The 22,708-nt window shown below is 43.1% G+C and overlaps 1 pseudogene; it reads left to right on the top strand.

Moving 5' to 3' along the window:
• Positions 1–19,374, top strand: part of LOC109907029 (segment polarity protein dishevelled homolog DVL-1-like) — a 59,974-nt pseudogene extending 40,600 nt beyond the window's left edge.
• Positions 19,375–22,708: the final 3,334 nt, after the last annotated feature.

The raw sequence follows: 22,708 nt of genomic DNA, 5'->3' as shown, positions 1-22,708 counted from the left end.
CCTCCTTTCCAGTCTTCATCTTTCAGCAGCATCACTGATTCCACAATGAGTCTAAACATCATCACTGTCACACTCAACATGGGTACGGCTTTCCCCTTTTAATGTATCTATTTTCTCTCTGACTCTTTTTTTCTACTAAATATCATCAGAGTTCATAGTGTTTGATACAGATATCATCAGAGTTCATAGTGTTTGATACAGATATCATCAGAGTTCATAGTGTTTGATACAGATATCATCAGAGTTCATATGTTTGACACAGATATCATCAGAGTTCATAGTGTTTGATACAGATATCATCAGAGTTCATAGTGTTTGACACAGATATCATCAGAGTTCATAGTGTTTGATACAAATATCATCAGAGTTCATAGTGTTTGATACAGATATCATCAGAGTTCATAGTGTTTGATACACATATCATCAGAGTTCATAGTGTTTGATACAAATATCATCAGAGTTCATAGTGTTTGATACACATATCATCAGAGTTCATAGTGTTTGATACACATATCATCAGAGTTCATAGTGTTTGATACACATATCATCAGAGTTCATAGTGTTTGATACACATATCATCAGAGTTCATAGTGTTTGATACAGATATCATCAGAGTTCATAGTGTTTGATACACATATCATCAGAGTTCATAGTGTTTGATACAAATATCATCAGAGTTCATAGTGTTTGATACACATATCATCAGAGTTCATAGTGTTTGATACAGATATCATCAGAGTTCATAGTGTTTGATACACATATCATCAGAGTTCATAGTGTTTGATACAGATATCATCAGAGTTCATAGTGTTTGATACACATATCATCAGAGTTCATAGTGTTTGATACACATATCATCAGAGTTCATAGTGTTTGATACACATATCATCAGAGTTCATAGTGTTTGATACAAATATCATCAGAGTTCATAGTGTTTGATACAGATATCATCAGAGTTCATAGTGTTTGATACAGATATCATCAGAGTTCATAGTGTTTGATACAGATATCATCAGAGTTCATAGTGTTTGATACAAATATCATCAGAGTTCATAGTGTTTGATACAGATATCATCAGAGTTCATAGTGTTTGATACAGATATCATCAGAGTTCATAGTGTTTGATACAAATATCATCAGAGTTCATAGTGTTTGATACAGATATCATCAGAGTTCATAGTGTTTGATACAAATATCATCAGAGTTCATAGTGTTTGATACAGATATCATCAGAGTTCATAGTGTTTGATACAGATATCATCAGGGTCCATAGTGTTTGATACACATATCATCAGAGTTCATAGTGTTTGATACAAATATCATCATAGTTCATAGTGTTTGATACAAATATCATCATAGTTCATAGTGTTTGATACAGATATCATCAGAGTTCATAGTGTTTGATACAAATATCATCAGAGTTCATATGTTTGATACAAATATCATCAGAGTTCATAGTGTTTGATACAGATATCATCAGAGTTCATAGTGTTTGATACAAATATCATCAGAGTTCATAGTGTTTGATACAGATATCATCAGGGTCCATAGTGTTTGATACACATATCATCAGAGTTCATAGTGTTTGATACAAATATCATCAGAGTTCATAGTGTTTGATACAAATATCATCAGAGTTCATAGTGTTTGATACAGATATCATCAGAGTTCATAGTGTTTGATACACATATCATCAGAGTTCATAGTGTTTGATACAAATATCATCAGAGTTCATAGTGTTTGATACACATATCATCAGAGTTCATAGTGTTTGATACACATATCATCAGAGTTCATAGTGTTTGATACACATATCATCAGAGTTCATAGTGTTTGATACACATATCATCAGAGTTCATAGTGTTTGATACAGATATCATCAGAGTTCATAGTGTTTGATACACATATCATCAGAGTTCATAGTGTTTGATACAAATATCATCAGAGTTCATAGTGTTTGATACACATATCATCAGAGTTCATAGTGTTTGATACAGATATCATCAGAGTTCATAGTGTTTGATACACATATCATCAGAGTTCATAGTGTTTGATACAGATATCATCAGAGTTCATAGTGTTTGATACACATATCATCAGAGTTCATAGTGTTTGATACACATATCATCAGAGTTCATAGTGTTTGATACACATATCATCAGAGTTCATAGTGTTTGATACAAATATCATCAGAGTTCATAGTGTTTGATACAGATATCATCAGAGTTCATAGTGTTTGATACAGATATCATCAGAGTTCATAGTGTTTGATACAGATATCATCAGAGTTCATAGTGTTTGATACAAATATCATCAGAGTTCATAGTGTTTGATACAGATATCATCAGAGTTCATAGTGTTTGATACAGATATCATCAGAGTTCATAGTGTTTGATACAAATATCATCAGAGTTCATAGTGTTTGATACAGATATCATCAGAGTTCATAGTGTTTGATACAAATATCATCAGAGTTCATAGTGTTTGATACAGATATCATCAGAGTTCATAGTGTTTGATACAGATATCATCAGGGTCCATAGTGTTTGATACACATATCATCAGAGTTCATAGTGTTTGATACAAATATCATCATAGTTCATAGTGTTTGATACAAATATCATCATAGTTCATAGTGTTTGATACAGATATCATCAGAGTTCATAGTGTTTGATACAAATATCATCAGAGTTCATATGTTTGATACAAATATCATCAGAGTTCATAGTGTTTGATACAGATATCATCAGAGTTCATAGTGTTTGATACAAATATCATCAGAGTTCATAGTGTTTGATACAGATATCATCAGGGTCCATAGTGTTTGATACACATATCATCAGAGTTCATAGTGTTTGATACAAATATCATCAGAGTTCATAGTGTTTGATACAGATATCATCAGAGTTCATTTTGTTTGATACAAATATCAGAGTTCATAGTGTTTGTTATAAATATCATCAGAGTTCATAGTGTTTGATACAAATATCAGAGTTCATAGGGTTTGATACAGATATCATCAGAGTTCATAGGGTTTGATACAGATATCACGAGTTCATATGTTTGATACAGATATCATCAGGGTTCATAGTGTTTGATACAGATATCATCAGAGTTCATAGGGTTTGATACAGATATCATCAGAGTTCATAGGGTTTGATACAGATATCATCAGGGTCCATAGTGTTTGATACACATATCATCAGAGTTCATAGTGTTTGATACAAATATCATCATAGTTCATAGTGTTTGATACAAATATCATCATAGTTCATAGTGTTTGATACACATATCATCAGAGTTCATAGTGTTTGATACAAATATCATCATAGTTCATAGTGTTTGATACAAATATCATCAGAGTTCATAGTGTTTGATACAGATATCATCAGAGTTCATAGTGTTTGATACAGATATCATCAGAGTTCATAGTGTTTGATACAGATATCATCAGAGTTCATAGTGTTTGATACAGATATCATCAGAGTTCATAGTGTTTGACACAGATATCATCAGAGTTCATAGTGTTTGATACAGATATCATCAGAGTTCATAGTGTTTGACACAGATATCATCAGAGTTCATATGTTTGACACAGATATCATCAGAGTTCATAGTGTTTGATACACATATCATCAGAGTTCATATGTTTGACACAGATATCATCAGAGTTCATAGTGTTTGATACAGATATCATCAGAGTTCATAGTGTTTGATACACATATCATCAGAGTTCATAGTGTTTGATACACATATCATCAGAGTTCATAGTGTTTGATACACATATCATCAGAGTTCATATGTTTGATACAGATATCATCAGAGTTCATAGTGTTTGATACAGATATCATCAGAGTTCATAGTGTTTGATACAGATATCATCAGAGTTCATAGTGTTTGATACAGATATCATCAGGGTCCATAGTGTTTGATACACATATCATCAGATTTTATGTTTGATACAGATATCATCAGAGTTCATATGTTTGATACAGATATCATCAGAGTTCATAGTGTTTGATACAGATATCATCAGGGTTATAGTGTTTGATACAGATATCATCAGAGTTCATAGTGTTTGACACAGATATCATCAGAGTTCATAGTATTTGATACAGATATCATCAGAGTTCATAGTGTTTGACACAGATATCATCAGAGTTCATATGTTTGACACAGATATCATCAGTTCATAGTGTTTGATACACATATCATCAGAGTTCATATGTTTGACACAGATATCATCAGAGTTCATAGTGTTTGATACAGATATCATCAGAGTTCATAGTGTTTGATACACATATCATCAGAGTTCATAGTGTTTGATACACATATCATCAGAGTTCATAGTGTTTGATACACATATCATCAGAGTTCATAGTGTTTGATACACATATCATCAGATTTTATGTTTGATACAGATATCATCAGAGTTCATATGTTTGATACAGATATCATCAGAGTTCATAGTGTTTGATACAGATATCATCAGAGTTCATAGTGTTTGATACAGATATCATCAGAGTTCATAGTGTTTGATACAGATATCATCAGAGTTCATAGTGTTTGATACAGATATCATCAGAGTTCATAGTGTTTGACACAGATATCATCAGAGTTCATAGTGTTTGATACAGATATCATCAGAGTTCATAGTGTTTGACACAGATATCATCAGAGTTCATATGTTTGACACAGATATCATCAGAGTTCATAGTGTTTGATACACATATCATCAGAGTTCATATGTTTGACACAGATATCATCAGAGTTCATAGTGTTTGATACAGATATCATCAGAGTTCATAGTGTTTGATACACATATCATCAGAGTTCATAGTGTTTGATACACATATCATCAGAGTTCATAGTGTTTGATACACATATCATCAGAGTTCATAGTGTTTGATACACATATCATCAGAGTTCATATGTTTGATACAGATATCATCAGAGTTCATAGTGTTTGATACAGATATCATCAGAGTTCATAGTGTTTGATACAGATATCATCAGAGTTCATAGTGTTTGATACAGATATCATCAGGGTCCATAGTGTTTGATACACATATCATCAGATTTTATGTTTGATACAGATATCATCAGAGTTCATATGTTTGATACAGATATCATCAGAGTTCATAGTGTTTGATACAGATATCATCAGGGTTATAGTGTTTGATACAGATATCATCAGAGTTCATAGTGTTTGATACAGATATCATCAGAGTTCATAGTGTTTGATACAGATATCATCAGAGTTCATAGTGTTTGATACAGATATCATCAGAGTTCATAGTGTTTGATACAGATATCATCATAGTTCATAGTGTTTGATACAGATATCATCAGAGTCCATTGACTGTAAACAGACTTATTTCTGTCTCTCTCCTCCAGAGAAGTATAACTTCCTGGGTATCAGTATCGTGGGGCAGAGTAACGACCGGGGGGACGGGGGGATCTACATCGGCTCCATCATGAAGGGAGGAGCTGTGGCTGCAGACGGCAGGATAGAACCTGGGGACATGCTCCTACAGGTACACCCACTATTAATGGACCTAACGTGTATTCTATATGCAATATTCTAAGGTTATTCTATATGTTGCATTCTGCGTGAGATATTTTGACCATATTTGTATGGTGTGTTGAGGGAATGAGCCAGTGCTTGCAAATGGAAAAACTCGCTTTGTGATTTCCATAGCATTCCCAATAATGTTTGGATACAGTGTGTTTGACACAATGAGGGAAAGGGGAAACAGGTCCTGTGTTTTGTTGTGACCTATTGACAACCATCTGTAATGGTCCTCATCACTTGTTCCTTTTGTCCAACCACTTGTTCCTTTTGTCCAACCACTTGTTCCTTTTGTCCAACCACTTGTTCCTTTTGTCCAACCACTTGTTCCTTTTGTCCAACCACTTTTTCCTTTTGTCCAAACACTTGTTCCTTTTGTCTAACCACTTGTTCCTTTTGTCCAACCACTTGTTCCTTTTGTCCAACCACTTGTTCCTTTTGTCCAACCACTTGGTCTTTTTGTCCAACCACTTGTTCCTTTTGTCCAACCACTTGTTCCTTTTGTCCAACCACTTGGTCTTTTTGTCCAACCACTTGGTATTTTTGTCCAACCACTTGTTCCTTTTGTCCAACCACTTGGTCTTTTTGTCCAACCACTTGTTCCTTTTGTCCAACCACTTGTTCCTTTTGTCCAACCACTTGTTCTTTTTGTCCAACCACTTGTTCCTTTTGTCCAACCACTTGGTCTTTTTGTCCAACCACTTGGTCTTTTTGTCCAACCACTTGTTCCTTTTGTCCAACCACTTGGTCTTTTTGTCCAACCACTTGTTCCTTTTGTCCAACCACTTGTTCCTTTTGTCCAACCACTTGTTCCTTTTGTCCAACCACTTGGTCTTTTTGTCCAACCACTTGTTCTTTTTGTCCAACCACTTGTTCATTTTAAAGACGTGATCTGTGAACATGGACGTTAACTGTGTGCTTGTGTTCCCCAGGTGAACGATGTGAACTTTGAGAACATGAGCAACGATGACGCTGTGAGGATCCTGAGAGAGATTGTCTCCAAAACAGGGTAAGAGCAGTACTGTGTTACAATGCAGGATTGTTAACGATAACCCAGAAAACATTTAAAGCGATGTTCAAATGTTGCGTGTGAACATGGTCACAGGTCAGGACAGACAGTCAAAGAACATGGCTGTTGGGTATTTACAGGGTTTAAAGCTGAGCGATGGTAAGACTGGAGTATATTAGTGGTTTATTAGAGGTATCAGTTGATGCTGACCTCTGATTGGATAACAGTGGGTTTGTATTTTAAACAGCTCCTGCATGATTGACTATTGATTGACTATTGTATTGTAGTAATATTTCTCTCCATAAATCTTGTAGTTCAACCAATCATTTCCTTTCCTGTCTATTGTTTCCTCTTGTTCCTTTAACTGTGCAGGAGCTGTAGAAGTGAGTAGAATATGTATGTATTGTAACTGATGGTCTCCCCATGTGTTCTCCAGTCCTATTAGTCTTACTGTGGCCAAGTGTTGGGACCCGTCTCCGCGAAGCTACTTCACCATCCCCCGGGGTAAGACACTCACCGATGTTCCACCAACAACAGGTTATTACCACTTACAAACAGGGTTCTCAAACTCTGCTGGAAACTCACTTTAGAAACTTTTAAAATACTTTTTGAAATGTTTTGAAAATCTCAGTGTTTGTGCTTATAAATTCATGTAGAGTAGAAGTTTCACCACAAATACTGGCTAACTCACAGTATATGATGGAGGTTATGTGTTCTAACTGGCTGTGTGTGTGTGCGTGTGTGTCATGTTATGTTTGTGCAGCTGAACCAGTGAGGCCCATCGACCCTGCTGCCTGGATCTCCCACACAACTGCCCTGACCGGACCCTACCCACACTACGGTATGACCACACTATGACCACAGTCACACACACAAACTACTGCAATCACTAGACATAACTGCACTCTCACAGTACTAGAAAGGCCACATACAGAACATGTTGTCAGTCACTGTCTGTGAATGTGCTGTGTCTCAACCTCCTCTCCCCTTCAGAATTTGACGACTTGCCGCTATCTGCGAGTAAGACAGACATATCAACCATCGTCAAGGTGATGCAGCTGCCTGACTCTGGTCTGGAGATCCGGGACAGGATGTGGTTGAAGATCACCATTGGCAACGCTGTCATCGGTGAGAGGGACTGGGGGACACTGATTACTACTAATAATGTACCATTTCAATTGATTAAATTAAGGGCTTAAAGTTGGACTTGAAACAGCAATCACTTCCCTTACTGTTAAACTGTGATGTCTTTTGCAAAACATTTCCTTGATTGTGTCAACATAACATCTACTTGCTTGATGTGGTGTAGTTAGTATATGCTATCAGTATTATAGGGTAATATAATCCTGTATGAGTGTGTGCTGTTGTAGTGCAGACTACAGTCTTCTTATCCTGTGTGTGCTGCTATGTCACGGGGTGGACTGGCTCTATTCGACGTTGTGATTCAGACTACAGTCTAAAACAGTGTGTTGCTGTGTGTGTCACTGTGCCAGGTGCTGACGTGGTGGACTGGCTCTACTCGACGTTGTGATTCAGACTACAGTCTAAAACAGTGTGTCGCTGTGTGTGTCGCTGTGCCAGGTGCTGACGTGGTGGACTGGCTCTACTCGATGTTGTGATTCAGACTACAGTCTAAAACAGTGTGTTGCTGTGTGTGTCACTGTGCCAGGTGCTGACGTGGTGGACTGGCTCTACTCGACGTTGTGATTCAGACTACAGTCTAAAACAGTGTGTTGCTGTGTGTGTCGCTGTGCCAGGTGCTGACGTGGTGGACTGGCTCTACTCGACGTTGTGATTCAGACTACAGTCTAAAACAGTGTGTTGCTGTGTGTGTCGCTGTGCCAGGTGCTGACGTGGTGGACTGGCTCTACTCGACGTTGTGAGGTTGTGATTCAGACTACAGTCTAAAACAGTGTGTTGCTGTGTGTGTCACTGTGCCAGGTGCTGACGTGGTGGACTGGCTCTACTCGAGGGTGGAGGGCTTCAAGGACAGGAGAGATGCCAGGAAGTATGCCAGCAGTCTGCTGAAACATGGTTACCTGAGACACACCGTCAACAAGATCACCTTCTCAGAGCAGTGCTACTACACATTCGGAGACCTCTGCCAAAGTACTGACACTGAGCCACTTTGACAGTCATATATTATCTACTGGATTGTATCGTTAGAAGTGTATTTTTACTTGTGTTAAGTGTACTGTAGAGTCCAATGTGTTAAGTGTACTGTAGAGTCCAATGTCTTAATTGTACTGTAGAGTCCAATGTGTTAAGTGTACTGTAGAGTCCAATGTGTTAAGTGTACTGTAGAGTCCAATGTGTTAAGTGTACTGTAGAGTCCAATGTGTTAAGTGTACTGTAGAGTCCAATGTGTTAATTGTACTGTAGAGTCCAATGTCTTAATTGTACTGTAGAGTCCAATGTCTTAATTGTACTGTAGAGTCCAATGTGTTAAGTGTACTGTAGAGTCCAATGTGTTAAGTGTACTGTAGAGTCCAGTGTTTTTTACCTGTCATGGAGGGGCCACCTCACTAACTATCTCTCTCTCTCTCTCTCTCTCTCTCTCTCTCTCTCTCTCTCTCTCTCTCTCTCTCTCTCTCTCTCTCTCTCTCTCTCTCTCTCTCTCTCTCTCTCTCTTTATTATCTTTTGCTCTCTCTTTCAGACATGGCGTCTCTCAACCTGAACGAGGGTTCCAGTGGTGGAGGCTCTGAGCAGGACACCCTGGCCCCCCTCCCCCCCCCTGCCACCAACCCGTGGCCCCTGGGGGGTCAGCCATTCCCCTACCCCCCCTTCCCCTCCGCACCTGCAGGCTTCCCTCCGGGCTACTCAGACCCCTGCCACAGTTTCCACAGTGGGAGTGCTGGCAGCCACAACAGTGAGGGTGAGTCTGCAGGTCAGGGCTGCTAACTCTAACATTCAATATGAATGGGTCAGAGTGGATGACTCATTTGACCATATACTGTATGTCACCACGTTACTTTTCATGACAGCTAATGTCAACTGTTAACAAAATATTGTATTTAAATTCCATAAGGCATATGGCTGTTCAGGTTAGGAAATTAAGTTGACATAAGATGTCACACGCACAGAGATACATATTTATTTAATAGAGGGTGTTCTAAAATGGTCTTATATTGTCAAGGTCGATCATGATTCAACATGGTTCATGCAGAGGACAGCTCTTCAGTACTGGGTGTGTACACTAAGGACCGTATCCGCTTTTGGCTGATTATTGCTTGCACGAAATGATCAAATGAGGTCCCACCCTCCCAACAATTCTTGAACTATATTTTGTTTGATTTCAACATGACACTACACATTACATTGCTCTGTTTCTGCTGCACGGTTTGTAATCGTTCCGACATGGTACTGCACTGAGGGAGAGTGGCATCAGGGTGGGGTGGTAATAACTAGCCTGCATGGAGATTTTTGGTCTTTTGTTTCACATTTGTCATCGTATTGCTCTTCTGTCTGATTTCCAGCTTCTGTTCAAATCACTATGAAGTCAATCATCCAGACGTTAGGGCTGAAGAGTCGTTAGGATGAGTCATCAGTAGGACAGTTGTAGGACCCTCAGTACAGACCCTCAGTATGTTTACATCTCATCTTCATCTTTTACATAAGTTATTTTATTCCCTTTCATCTTTTGCTGCATGTCTTGATTGACATTTGCAGTGTTTTTTTCATTTGGCACTTCCAGGCGAGCATCTGTGGATGTTCATCATGAGAATGTGTGTGTGTGTGTGTGTGTGTGTGTGTGTGTGTGTGTGTGTGTGTGTGTGTGTGTGTGTGTGTGTGTGTGTGTGTGTGTGTGTGTGTGTGTGTGTGTGTGTGTGTGTGTGTGTGTGTGTGTGTGTGTGTGTGTGTGTGTGTGAGAGAGAGAGAGAGAGAGTAACAGGACATTTGTTGGCGAGTATCTGAGGACATTTCATTGCTCTAACTCATCATTCAGTGAGTTTGCTGTAAAGTAAGTTAGGCTGCAGTTGGACAACAGGATAGGGGATAGACTAGAATGAAATAGAGGGAGCCGCTCTGGGTTAGATGGGGCTGGGCTAGACTGGGCTTGAAAAGTGTAGGCTGGGTTGGGAGCTGACAGCAGTAGACAGGCTGGGTTGGGAGGTGACAGCAGTAGACAGGCTGGGTTGGGAGGTGACAGCAGTAGACAGGCTGGGTTGGGAGGTGACACCAGTAGACAGGCTTGGTTGGGAGGTGACAGCAGTAGACAGGCTGGGTTGGGAGGTGACAGCAGTAGACAGGCTGGGTTGGGAGGTGACAGCAGTAGACAGGCGGGGTTGGGAGGTGACAGCAGTAGACAGGCTGGGTTGGGAGGTGACAGCAGTAGACAGGCTGGGTTGGGAGGTGACAGCAGTAGACAGGCTGGGTTGGGAGGTGACAGCAGTAGACAGGCTGGGTTGGGAGGTGACAGCAGTAGACAGGCTGGGTTGGGAGCTGACAGCAGTAGACAGGCTGGGTTGGTAGCTGACAGCAGTAGACAGGCTGGGTTGGGAGGTGACAGCAGTAGACAGGCGGGGTTGGGAGGTGACAGCAGTAGACAGGCTGGGTTGGGAGGTGACAGCAGTAGACAGGCTGGGTTGGGAGGTGACAGCAGTAGACAGGCTGGGTTGGGAGGTGACAGCAGTAGACAGGCTGGGTTGGGAGGTGACAGCAGTAGACAGGCTGGGTTGGGAGGTGACAGCAGTAGACAGGCTGGGTTGGGAGGTGACAGCAGTAGACAGGCTGGGTTGGGAGCTGACAGCAGTAGACAGGCTGGGTTGGGAGGTGACAGCAGTAGACAGGCTGGGTTGGGAGCTGACAGCAGTAGACAGGCTGGGTTGGGAGATGACAGCAGTAGACAGGCTGGGTTGGGAGGTGACAGCAGTAGACAGGCGGGGTTGGGAGGTGACAGCAGTAGACATGCTGGGTTGGGAGGTGACAGCAGTAGACAGGCTGGGTTGGGAGGTGACAGCAGTAGACAGGCTGGGTTGGGAGCTGACAGCAGTAGACAGGCTGGGTTGGGAGATGACAGCAGTAGACAGGCTGGGTTGGGAGGTGACAGCAGTAGACAGGCGGGGTTGGGAGGTGACAGCAGTAGACATGCTGGGTTGGGAGGTGACAGCAGTAGACAGGCTGGGTTGGGAGGTGACAGCAGTAGACAGGCTGGGTTGGGAGCTGACAGCAGTAGACAGGCTGGGTTGGGAGGTGACAGCAGTAGACAGGCTGGGTTGGGAGGTGACAGCAGTAGACAGGCTGGGTTGGGAGGTGACAGCAGTAGACAGGCTGGGTTGGGAGGTGACAGCAGTAGACAGGCTGGGTTGGGAGGTGACAGCAGTAGACATGCTGGGTTGGGAGGTGACAGCAGTAGACAGGCTGGGTTGGGAGGTGACAGCAGTAGACAGGCTGGGTTGGGAGGTGACAGCAGTAGACAGGTTAGGCTGGGCTGGGAGGTGTCTGCAGTAGACAGGTTAGGCTGGGTTGGGAGGTGATAACAGTAGACAGGTTATGCTGGGTTGGGAGGTGATAACAGTAGACAGGTTATGCTGGGTTGGGAGGTGATAACAGTAGACAGGTTATGCTGGGTTGGGAGGTGATAACAGTAGACAGGTTATGCTGGGTTGGGAGGTGATAACAGTAGACAGGTTAGTCTGGGCTGGGAGGTGACAGCAGTAGACAGGTTATGCTGGGTTGGGAGGTGATAACAGTAGACAGGTTAGTCTGGGCTGGGAGGTGACAGCAGTAGACAGGTTATGCTGGGTTGGGAGGTGACAGCAGTAGACAGGTTATGCTGGGCTGGGAGGTGACAGCAGTAGACAGGTTCGGCTGGGCTGGGAGGTGATAACAGTAGACAGGTTAGGCTGGGTTTGGAGGTGACAGCAGTAGACAGGTTAGGCTGGGTTGGGAGGTGACAGCAGTAGACAGGTTAGGCTGGGTTGGGAGGTGATAACAGTAGACAGGTTAGGCTGGGTTGGGAGGTGATAACAGTAGACAGGTTAGGCTGGGTTTGGAGGTGACAGCAGTAGACAGGTTAGGCTTGGTTGGGAGGTGACTGCAGTAGGCAGGTTAGGCTGGGTTGGGAGGTGACAGCAGTAGACAGGTAATGCCTGGCTGGGAGGTGATAACAGTAGACAGGTTAGGCTGGGCTGGGAGGTGACAGCAGTAGACAGGTTATGCTGAGTTGGGAGGTGACAACAGTAGACAGGTTAGGCTGGGCTGGGAGGTGACAGCAGTAGACAGGTTATGCTGAGTTGGGAGGTGATAACAGTAGACAGGTTATGCTGGGTTGGGAGGTGATAACAGTAGACAGGTTATGCTGGGCTGGGAGGTGACAGCAGTAGACAGGTTAGGCTGGGCTGGGAGGTGATAACAGTAGACAGGTTAGGCTGGGTTTGGAGGTGACAGCAGTAGACAGGTTAGGCTGGGTTGGGAGGTGACAGCAGTAGACAGGTTAGGCTGGGTTGGGAGGTGATAACAGTAGACAGGTTATGCTGGGTTGGGAGGTGATAACAGTAGACAGGTTATGCTGGGTTGGGAGGTGATAACAGTAGACAGGTTATGCTGGGTTGGGAGGTGATAACATTTAGACAGGTTATGCTGGGTTGGGAGGTGATAACATTAGACAGGTTATGCTGGGTTGGGAGGTGATAACAGTAGACAGGTTATGCTGGGTTGGGAGGTGATAACAGTAGACAGGTTATGCTGGGTTGGGAGGTGATAACAGTAGACAGGTTATGCTGGGTTGGGAGGTGATAACAGTAGGCAGGTTATGCTGGGTTGGGAGGTGATAACAGTAGGCAGGTTATGCTGGGTTGGGAGGTGATAACAGTAGACAGGTTATGCTAGGTTGGGAGGTGATAACAGTAGACAGGTTATGCTGGGTTGGGAGGTGACAGCAGTAGACAGGTTAGGCTGGGTTGGGAGGTGACAGCAGTAGGCAGGTTAGGCTGGGTTGGGAGGTGACAGCAGTAGACAGGTTATGCTGGGTTGGGAGGTGATAACAGTAGACAGGTTAGGTTGGGTTGGGAGGTGATAACAGTAGGCAGGTTAGGCTGGGTTGGGAGGTGACAGCAGTAGACAGGTTATGCTGGGTTGGGAGGTGACAGCAGTAGACAGGTTAGAGAGGTTAGGCTGGGTTGGGAGGTGTCTGTAACTCTGTTGTTCCCTCTGTTTCTGCTGGGCAACGGTAGACTGATGGACCAGGTAGTCCCTGGACTCTGGGGATCCGGTAAGCTAACAGCTAGCCCACTTGCTACCCCTCTACTTCTCTGCTACCTGTACCTCTCTACCTCTCTCTCTCTCTCTCTCTCTCTCTCTCTCTCTCTCTCTCTCTCTCTCTCTACCTCTCTTCCTCTCTATCTTTCTCTCTCTACCTCTCTCTCTCTCTCTCTCTCTCTCTCTCTCTCTCTCTCTCTCTACCTCTCTCTCTCTCTCTCTCTGTCTCTCTCTCTGTCTCTCTCTCTACCTCTCTCTCTCTACCTCTCTCTCTCTCAGTCTCTCTCTCTCTCAGTGTCTCTCTCTCTCTCTCTCAATCCATTGCAACTTTTTATCTTGCCTCCTCTCTTGCTCTTTGCCCTCTCCTCTCTCTACATCTCTTTGTATTTCTGTCTCTCTTTAGATATATATACAGTGGGGCAAAAATGTATATAGTCAGCCACCAATTGTGCATGTTCTCCAACTTAAAAAGATGAGAGAGGCTTGTAATTTTCATCATAGGTACACTTCAACTATGACAGACAAAATGAGAAGAAAAAAATTGTTGGATTTTTAATGAATTTATTTGCAAATTATGGTGGAAAATAAGTATTTGGTCACCTACAAACAAGCAAGATTTCTGGCTCTCACAGACCTGTAACTTCTTCTTTAAGAGGCTCCTCTGTCCTCCACTCGTTACCTGTATTAATGGCACCTGTTTGAACTTGTTATCAGTATAAAAGACACCTGTCCACAACCTCAAACAGTCACACTCCAAACTCCACTATGGCCAAGACCAAAGAGCTGTCAAAGGACACCAGAAACAAAATTGTAGACCTGCACCAGGCTGGGAAGACTGAATCTGCAATAGGTAAGCAGCTTGGTTTGAAGAAATCTACTGTGGGAGCCATTATTAGGAAATGGAAGACATACAAGACCACTGATAATTTCCTTCGATCTGGGACTCCACGCAAGATCTCACCCCGTGGGGTCAAAATGAGCACAAGAACGGTGAGCAAAAATCCCATAACCACACGGGGGGACCTAGTGAATGGCCTGCAGAGAGCTGGGACCAAAGTAACAAAGCCTACCATCAGTAACACACTACGCCGCCAGGGACTCAAATCCTGCAGTGCCAGACGTGTCCTCCTGCTTAAGCCAGTACATGTCCAGGCCCGTCTGAAGTTTGCTAGAGAGCATTTGGATGATCCAGAAGAAGATTGGGAGAATGTCATATGGTCAGATGAAACCAAAATATAACTTTTTGGTAAAAACTCAACTCGTCATGTTTGGAGGACAAAGAATGCTGAGTTGCATCCAAAGAACACCATACCTACTGTGAAGCATGGGGGTGGAAACATCATGCTTTGGGGCTGTTTTTCTGCAAAGGGACCAGGACGACTGATCCGTGTAAAGGAAATAATATATATATATGTATGTATCGTGAGATTTTGAGTGAAAACCTCCTTCCATCAGCAAGGGCATTGAAGATGAAACGTGGGGCCTCCCGGGTGGCGCAGTGGTTAAGGGCGCTGTACTGCAGCGGCAGCTGTGCCATCAGAGACTCTGGGTTCGCGCCCAGGCTCTGTCGTAACCGTCCGCGACCGGGAGGTCCATGGGGCGACGCACAATTGGCCTAGCGTCGTCCGGGTTAGGGAGGGCTTGGTCGGTAGGGATGTCCTTGTCTCATCGCGCACCAGCGACTCCTGTGGCGGTCCAGGCGCAGTGCCGGCTAACCAAGGTTGCCAGGTGCACGGTGTTTCCTCCGACACATTGGTGCGGCTGGCTTCCGGGTTGGATGCGCACTGTGTTAAGAAGCAGTGTGGCTAGGTTGGGTTGTGTATCGGAGGACGCATGACTTTCAACCTTCGTCTCTCCCGAGCCCGTACGGGAGTTGTAGCAATGAGACAAGATAGTAGCTACTACAACAATTGGATACCACGAAATTGGGGAGAAAAAGGGCTAAAAAATAAAAAAAAAGAAGATGAAACGTGTCTGGGTCTCTTACAGCATGACAATGATCCCAAACACACCACCCGGGCAACGAAGGAGTGGCTTCGTAAGAAGCATTTCAAGGTCCTGGAGTGGCCTAGCCAGTCTCCAGATCTCAACCCCATAGAAAATCTTTGGAGGGAGTTGAAAGTCCGTGTTGCCCCAAAAAAATCACTGCTCTAGAGGAGATCTGCATGGAGGAATGGGCCAAAATACCAGCAACAGTGTGTGAAGACTTACAGAAAATGTTTGACCTCTGACATTGCCAACAAAGGGTATATAACAAAGTAAAGTAAACTTTTGTTATTGATCAAATACTTATTTTCCACCATAATTTGCAAATAAATAAATAAAAAATCCTACAATGTGATTTTCTGGATTTTTTGTCTAATTTTGTCTGTCATAGTTGAAGTGTACCTATGATGAAAATTACAGGCCTCTCTCATCTTTTTAAGTGGGAGAACTTGCACAATTGGTGGCTGACTAAATCCTTTTTTGCCCCACTGTATATATACACACCTTGTTCTCCTCATACCATAGCGTTTAAGGTTATTGTTTCCTGTGCTTCTCCATGCCTCTCCCTCTGAGTGTTTGAGTGTGTGTGTGTGTGAAGGTGTGGTACTGTTTCTGCTCCTGCAGCTGTGTCTGTTTGACTCTCCTCTCCTGACCGTCTGTTCTCCCTCTCTGCACCTGTGGGCATGTTTTGGTTGGTACTGTGCTGCTGTAGTCTCTGTCAGAGATGTGCATGATTCAGGAGGATCAGTTCAGGCCAAGCCTTGCACTATCATTCTCACTGCTAGGGGGCAATCATTCACCACTTTACCCAGTACTGTTGGGCTCATTGCTTATCGAAAGGTGGGGGAAATGTTTGATCATGATGATAATGTTGTACACCTGTATCAGTACGATCGGTTTCATCTTTCTCTGTACAATTAAACACTGGAATACTGAATGGATGTCTTTCTCAGAGAACAGATCATAAAAGAACCATTTGTGGGGCTATTGCCAATGCAGTGCTCCAATGTTAAAATGTGATGATGCAGGTGTATCGTTACATTTGTATCAATAAAATCCAGAGAGGAGTCCATAGTCAGCATTGATAGGTGATAGAGTGGCATCTCAACCTAATGGGCTAAAACTGGTTGAATCGACATTGTTTTCACATAATTTCAACAACAAAAAGTTCAATGTGATGACATCGAATCAACATGGAAAACTGATTGGATTTGGGAATGTCATTCTTTCACCCAACTTTTAACCTAAATCCAATTATATGAATTGTTTTGTTGATTTCACTTTGAATTCAGGTTAGTTGACAACTAACCAAATGTAAATCAAAACTAGATGTTGGACTGACGTCTGTGCCCGGTGGGAAGTCGGTCTGAGATTTGCGGGAGAAAAAGCCGGGGAATTATCATGTGTTTGTCTTTGACTGTTAACAACTAGGTCTGTATAGTGGATGGGAATTATAATGATTGTTCAACCACCATGATTATCACAGCAATGGCAGCCAATTCAGCCATCTGTTCAAAATCAGCAATAAGTAGCTGCTGAGGTGGAGCTGCTGATGTGTGTCTGGTGTTGTTAAACCAGGTGAGAGACTGCCCAGCTGACATGTGTGTGTTTCTGTCCTCTCCTAGGAAGCAGAAGCAGTGGATCCAACCCCAGTGTGGGTATTGGGACAGGGAAGGGCCCTAGCCGACGCTCCTCCCCACAAGAGAAGGGTCACCGATCCACATGCAGTGAATCCGAGCCACCGGGCATCCTAGGGGCGAGGCGCCCTGGTGATAGGTCCGCCAGCCAGTTGAGTCATCACAGCAGCCATGCCCACTCCAGCAACAGCCACGCCCGCTCGGGTTTCAGCCATGCCCAGTCTCACAGAAGCCACTGTCAGTCACAGAACAGCCACGCCCACAGCCACGCCTCCTTCACCTACAAACACGCCCCTTTCACCCAGCCTGGGCTTGGCTCATGTGGCCACAGTGAGCGAAGCCACGCCTCCTCCTACGGCCCCCCTGGCCTGCCCCCCCCATACTGCCTGGCCCGGTTGGCCCCTAAGACCTCCGTCAGCAGCAGCACCCCTCCCGGGGCCCCCCCAGTACGGGAGCTAGGAGCCGTCCCCCCTGAGCTCACGGCCAGCCGCCAGTCCTTTCAGCACGCTATGGGCAATCCCTGTGAGTTCTTTGTTGACATCATGTGACAGACAGGACAGTGCCTTTTAAAAACTCGCTGAGCACAAACAACTCCCCCGTCCAACTGCCTGACGCCTGTCCTTTTCTTCTTTACCTCTCTGCTACTGACTATCCCTGAGTTAAGAATGTAGAAGCTGGTCCCCTCCCTCCCTCTGATGTCGAAGCAGGGGAAGACAGCAGACTAGAGCACAACAGAACAGATGAGAGTCCTGCTATCACATAAACACACAGAGCCTCAGTGTCTGAACTGGACCCCTGCCAGCTCCTTTGTATTGACGTGACGTGTACAGTTTGTAAAATCGATGTGAGTGGTGTTCAATATGGTGATCCTTGTGAGCTGCCACACAGACAGTCCAGTCCTGAGAGCATGTACTTACTCTCTGTGGAGTACAACTACCTGCTGTTTGTAGAACCTGACATCCAGGCCAACTGACTGGGTCTGGATCTCAATCCCCCAGACCCACCCAGAGCCCTTTACACAAACTTCCACTGTTTAGCCCATAATACCAAAACTCCTGCTCTAACCGACTGACCTGCTATCTTATCCCGTATGCAGCTGGTCCCCCTACATAATATGTCATGGTCTCCCTGAATACCGGATAAGAGAGATTATCAGTAATCTAACTAGTCAAAGCTAACATCAGCCCATTTGACAGCCCTTGTATTTGTCCAACTTCATAAGGGAGACACTGTAGCCAGTTGTTAGTTTCAATTGTGGGGGTAGTGCATCTTGCCAATGGTCTAAAGGGAGAATCCATACACTGGAGAAGTTTAGTGATATTTATGTGATCATGATGTTGCATTGACGGTCAGTGTCATACCTCTCTCTATGACACATTTACAATCACACATGGTTTCCCTCTCTGTGACTCAGTGGCCAGGACTGTCCTAGCTGTGCTTTGTCCAATGTCTCATTAATAATGCAGTCAATTGACCCGTGACCTCCACAACAGACATGTGTTTGAGGTCTACTACCTGAAACAGAACTAAGCTGATCATCACCAGTTAAAGACAACAGGGTCACTGAAAGTGGATGGATGTCCCCCTCCAGTCATCAGTGTTGACGGAATCAGAGATAACCAAAGCTTCACACAGTGAGGTGTGTAGTTCTGTACAGTGTAGGCATTGTTCTGTGATATCACCAGATGATTTCTGATGAAAACGTATTATTTTGAAACAAATGAATACAGCTGTGTTTGAGTCTACCGACAACACACAAACGGTGTGGTTCATAAGACCTTTCTATCGCGGCACTGTCCTAATTATTTGAGCACTTTTTCATTGTCTCGCTCTCTCTCTGGCCCTTTAGTATGAAACACTGTTTGCAATCAAAGCTTCGTCCGTCGTTTTGTTTCTTTACAAAAAGAGGAATAAATTGTACATAGAAATGTATTATATATAAGAATAAAAAAATATATATGTACAAAGATTTTGTCTGTTTTTCTCTTCTAAAAAACAACATTGTGAACCGTGCTTTTTAGTTGTACGTACAGAAACCAGAAGAAAAGGTTGGTTAGACAACTTTTAACTGTATTACATGATGCTAAGTGTTATATGCTCAACGGTAGCCAATAGTCATAATTGCATTTACATTATTTAACCAGCAGTAGGAGACATCCAGCCATCTGAGGTATATATTGTTATATTTGTCCTATTCCGTATTCACCCATTCAAGTAAACAATTTGTGAAATGTTGAATTTGTAGAATACATTTAGAAATAGCAGAAGTGATATGAGTGTTTTCAGATCAACATGAAATGTGTTAAAAAGACTAGGCCAGGTGTATAGAGTATCCTTCTGAGACACAGCAAAAAAAAGATTTTGGAATTATTTTATAAACAAAAAAAACAAACAAGAAAAGAAAGAAACGTCCCTTTTTCAGGATCCCGTCTTTCAAAGATAATTAGTAAAAATACAAATAAATTCACAGATCTTCATTGTAAAGGGTTTAAACACTGTTTCCCATGCTTGTCAATGAACCATAAACAATTAATGAACATGCACCTGTGTAACAGTCATTAAAACACTAAAGCTTACAGACAGTAGGCAATTAAGGTCACAGTTATGAAAACTTAGGACACTAAAGAGGCCTTTCTACTGACTGAAAAACACCAAAAGAAAGATGCCCAGTGCCCCTGCTCATCTGCGTGAACGTGCCTTAGGCATGCTGCAAAGAGGCATGAAGACAGCTGATGTGGCCAAGGCAATAAATTGCAATGTCTGTACTGTGAGACGCCTAAGACAGCGCTACAGGGAGACAGGATAGACAGCTGATCGTCCTCGAAGTGGCAGACCACATGTAACAACACCTGCACAGGATTGGTACATCCGAACATCCCACCTGCGGGACAGGTACATGAAGGCAACAACAACTCCCCGAGTTACACCAGGAATGCACAATCCTTCCATGAGTGCTCAGACTGTCCCCAATAGGTTGAGAGAGGCTGGACTGAGGGCTTGTAAGCCTGTTGTAAGGCAGGTCCTCACCAGACATCACTGGAAACATCGTCGCCTATGGGCATAAACCCACCGTCGCTGGACCAGACAGGACTGGCAAAAAGTGCTCTTCACTGACGAGGAGCGGTTGGATTCGGGGGGTGATGGTCGGATTCACGTTTATCGTCGAAGGAATGAGCGTTACACCAAGGCCTGTACTCTGGAGTGGGATCGATTTGGAAGTGGAGGGTCCGTCATGGTCTGGGGCGGTGTGTCACAGCATCATTGGACTGAGCTTGATGTCATTGCAGGCAATCTCAACGCTGTGCGTTACAGGGAAGACATCCTCCTCCCTCATGTGGCACCCTTCCTGCAGGCTCATCCTGACATGATCCTCCAGCATGACAATGCCACCAACCATACTGCTCATTCTGTGCGTGATTTCCTGCAAGACAGGAATGTCAGTGTTCTGCCATGGCCAGCGAAGAGCCCGGATCTCAATCCCATTGAGCACGTCTGGGACCTGTTGGATCAGAGGGTGAGGGCTAGGGCCATTCCCCCCAGAAATGTCTGGGAACTTGGGGGAAGAGTGGGGTAAAATCTCACAGCAAGAACTGGCAAACCTGGTGCAGTCCATGAGGAGGAGATGCACTGCAGTACTTAATGCAGCTGGTGGCCACACCAGATACTGTTACTTTTGACACCTCCTTTGTTCAGGGACACGTTATTCCATTTCTGTTAGTCACATGTCTGTGGAACATGTTCAGTTTATGTCTCAGAGTTTGAATGTTATGTTCATACAAATATTTACACGTTAAGTTTCTGAAAATAAATGCAATTGACAGTGAGAGGACGTTTTCTTTTTGCTGAGTTTATATTTTGGGTTGAAAAAAACATGTTACAAAGAAAATAATGCAACAAAAATATTTGTATACAATATTTGTACATTTTTACTGTATGTAAACTGTAGTGGCCATTAGGGTTAATAGTAAATATGAAACATTTGACATTACAGTAATGGGGACAGTAGGTAAAAACCTAGTTAGCAGAGTACATTTATTAGCTAGCTCTTTTTTAACCCTTTATGTTCGATTCGACCTTCACCGTTTGTGTCTCGGGTAAATTTAACCCATACAGTAAGTACAGATAGTACATCAAGATAATAAATATGTGATTTCATCCTCCCAAAAAGGCATTTTCCAGTTGAACATGTCCTCGTTCATATGCTCATCCCTCTGAGTTGATAGATCCAATTGGTCCAAATTTAGAGCCAAATGTTTGATTACTAAACCAAAGCTGTAAATCATAAAATTATGACATTTAAGACATTTTCATCAATTTCTTTGACCAAACTTTAGATCACTGTCCCTCTGAAAATCACATGGAAAACATACTTATAATGAACAAAAAATATAAACGCAACATCATGCAACAATTTCATTGATTTTACTGAGTTAAAGTTCATATGAGGAAATCAGTCAATTGAAATAAATTGTTTAGACCCTAATCTGGATTTCACATGACTGGGAATACAGATATGCATCTGTTGGTCACAGATACCTTTAAAAAAATGGGCCTCACAATGGGCCTCAGGATCTCGTTACGGTATTTTTGCGCATTCAAATTGCCATCGATAAAATTAAATTGTGTTTGTTGTCCGTAGCTTATGCCTGCCCATACCATAACCCCACCGCCACCATGGGGCACTCTGTTCACAACATTGACATCGGCAAACTGCTCGCACACACAACGCCATACACGTGATGTGCGGTTGTGAAGCCCGTTGGATGTACTGACAAATTCTCTAAAACAGCGTTGGTGGCATTCCTGCAGTCAGTATGCCATTTGCACGCTCCCTCAAAACTTGAGACATCTGTGGCGTTGTGTGACAAAACTGCACATTTTAGAGTGGCCTTTTATTGTCCCCAGCACAAGATACACCTGTGTTATGACCATGCTGTTTAATCAGATTCTTGATATGCCATACCTGTCAGGTGGATGGATTGTCTTGGCAAAGGAGAAATGCTCACTAACATTATAGGAAATAAGCTTCTTGTGCAAATGAAACATTTCTGGGATCTTTTATTTCAGCTCATGGAACCAACACTTTACATGTTGCATTTATATTTTTGTTCAGTGTAGATCCTTGTGATCATCATGGGTCTTTACAGCACAGAAGACCATTTGTACACAGGTCAAAGTTCAAAATCAATTAGACAATTACACACACCTACCATAAAATGTGCTAATTGTGATGGTAATTGTGATTGTAGCCAGAACCAGAAAGAAATCAAATCAAATCAAATGTATTTATATAGCCCTTCGTA

Source organism: Oncorhynchus kisutch, linkage group LG17, assembly GCF_002021735.2.
Source record: "Oncorhynchus kisutch isolate 150728-3 linkage group LG17, Okis_V2, whole genome shotgun sequence".
In the NCBI taxonomy this organism is placed as follows: domain Eukaryota; kingdom Metazoa; phylum Chordata; class Actinopteri; order Salmoniformes; family Salmonidae; genus Oncorhynchus; species Oncorhynchus kisutch.
The sequence above is the reverse complement of the archived record's forward strand: the minus strand, read 5'-3'. Positions and strand labels throughout refer to the sequence as shown.